This window comes from Gavialis gangeticus, unplaced genomic scaffold (assembly GCF_001723915.1).
Source record: "Gavialis gangeticus isolate Ggan-Ray unplaced genomic scaffold, GavGan_comp1, whole genome shotgun sequence".
In the NCBI taxonomy this organism is placed as follows: Eukaryota; Metazoa; Chordata; order Crocodylia; family Gavialidae; genus Gavialis; species Gavialis gangeticus.
In genome coordinates, this window is record NW_017729029.1 from 66,817,220 (window position 1) to 66,819,927 (window position 2,708).

Here is a 2,708-nt window from a genome sequence, read left to right on the forward strand (position 1 = left end):
GGGGGGGGGGGGAGGTTAAGGTGGGATCTCAAAATCCAACTAAATTCTTCATAAGAAAAAAAGATTCTTGTTAAAATGCCTAAAATGTATTGAAAATATACTTCCTGCCTGGGAAGTCCTACAAGCGTATTCCATTCTCTCTCTAGAACCATATGTCTGTCTCTCAGATTCTCTGATTTTCTGGATGACTAGCTCTCAATCTGTCTCTCAGAATACTATTCTTCCCTTTATAAATCCTTTCTGTTCATTTCTGCAAAGCCACCTCCTCTGCAGCCCGGTCTGTCTTTGAGATCTTCATGTTCTTTTACCTCACTATTCCTTGTTCTCCCCTTTTCTTGCATCTCCTTTCTACTTGCACTTCTATTTACACACTTTGAATGCAGGAGATATGTGAAATAAAGTTTTTACACATCTATTACTTTTTGAATTTAGGATTCACCCTGGATACAGTGTATCAGACACTTAAGCATTTGCTTTTAAACAGAATAAAGATGCATTTAAGCTGTACTCTTACACAGTTTATGTTCATTTTACTATGAAAAATAGAAGTAATCAAAGCAGTTCCAGGATACAACCTAACTTGCAATGATAAATTCTTATGACATTTACTAGTGGAAATGAACACAAAATAAAAGCATTAGAATATAATAGCTTGTTCTGCAGAGAGAATATAAATTTCCTTCATGGTAAACAAGACATTTAAATTTTTGGTGTTCATAATGTTATAACTATGGTCAGCTAAGCACAAAGCTTCAGTAAGTGTATGATGAGCATAGGTTGCCTAAAGTCCTCCATTAAAAATAAAACAGATGCTACTAGTCATTCTGGAAGAGAACAGCTTTGCAATTACAGTATTTGCTGGGATATATACCTCAATCTAATCCACTTAATAAATAACAAGAAGACCTGTGATAGCAATTTATCATCAAATCAGAAGGTAAGAAATGTATTGAGAAAGGTAAACAGGGAGATAAAAAATGAGGAGGTGTGCACTTTGGAGTATCTGTACCCAAATCAGCCTTTGTAAACTTCTGGGAGAGCTCTATGAACTTCTTATTTTGCTCATCTTAGGTTTATTGTTTAAAAGAAAAATTAAGAGGCTTTGAGGCTAATAAAGCATTCACAATTATTCTAAAAGCACATGGAGCCTTTAAACCTTCCCACAGAGCTTCTGCTGAAATAAGCAATTGAAGAGGTACCAGGAAAAATCAAACTAGAAAGAGGATTGTGAAGCCCAAACCAACTTTGCCAGCTTTGGGGCACTCAAGTTCTTTTCTCAAAAGGAAGAACTGACTGGAATTTTCTGCCTTTTTCTTTGCACCCTCTGCATCAAAAGGTGAAGTTAAACTTTAGACTATATTAAGGGCACCTAACACACAAATATCTGCAGGTTAAAGCTTGTTAACAAGCACTCAGTAGTGGGGGCTGGTGGTTGAGCAGACAGCTGCTGGACTTGGCAGGGGGATAAAGGCTGGATCTAGGTTCGTGGGAATGATGAAGCTCAATCCGTGGCCTGGCAGAAGCATGAGGAGGTGACACAGTGCAATGCACGGCCTGGCTGGGGTGGTGCAGGCCAATTCTGGGCATAGAAAGGTGACAGAGGCTGCAGTGAGCCAGGGAGCATGCAGGGATGGGGACCTTCCCACCACCGCTGCTGCTCTCAGGCTTTTGAATGTGAAGAATATTTATATGAACCAAACCAAAATCTTCTCAGAACTATCTATCCTTCATAACAATCCCTTTCTATGCCCAGCAGCCAAGAACATGAAAACATAACTTTGTTTCAGTGAAAGACACTTATGGCAGAATCTTATTCAACTTTACATGCCCAAATGGCCATTACCCAGATTTATAGCTGATGCTTAAGTACAATTAGAAGTCCTATTCCATGTGCAGTGTGGATACATACAGGAAAATAAGATTTTGCCCTTTGTTCTTATAACTGTGCTTTGAGAAGGTTAAACAGTCTTAAATGTGAGTTTAGAAGAACTTTACCTATATGTTTCATACACGAGTTAAAGTAACGCTCTTTTAAAATACCAAAGGAAAATTTCAAGATCATTTTTAGAAAAGAGAAACATGATGAGTATGATGCTGTATGAAGTCACTGACTTGCTGAAACTAAACTTGGGTAGAGACTTAGATCTGCTGTCTTTGTAGTGTGTGGTAGTTTAGGCCCCCTCTAGACATGCCAGCAAAGGCATGATGGGATGTCGTGTGTGGTCCACACAATTGAGCCTCCTGCTATGCCACACATGCATGGTAGGAGGCGCAATTGTGGGATCATGCATTAGATCCAATTGCACCTTATTGCCAATACAGGAGAAGCCTGATCCTGGGCTCCCCCTACATCATGCAGGTTCCCGCAACTGGGACCCCCAGCTGTGGAGGCCACGTCCAGCCAGGACCGAGAGTCCCCCCCCGACAGAGCTCTCAGTCCCAGTTGTGTGTGTGGTATGGCTGGAACCAAAAGCCCTGTCAGGTACGGGGAGTCTTAGTCCCAGCTGCAGCCCACTGATAGCCAGACTGAAAGCCCGGCCCCTAGGGGACTCTCAAAGGGCCTGTATATATGTGGGGAGGCTGCTCTGACGTGCTGTGATTACAGCTAATTAGCACACTCCATCAGCCTCTGCATCTTGTGTATCAGCATCAGTGCACTTCAAAATGGTGGTGGAGGTGCTTTAAAGCTCGATCAATGAGCTTTAATT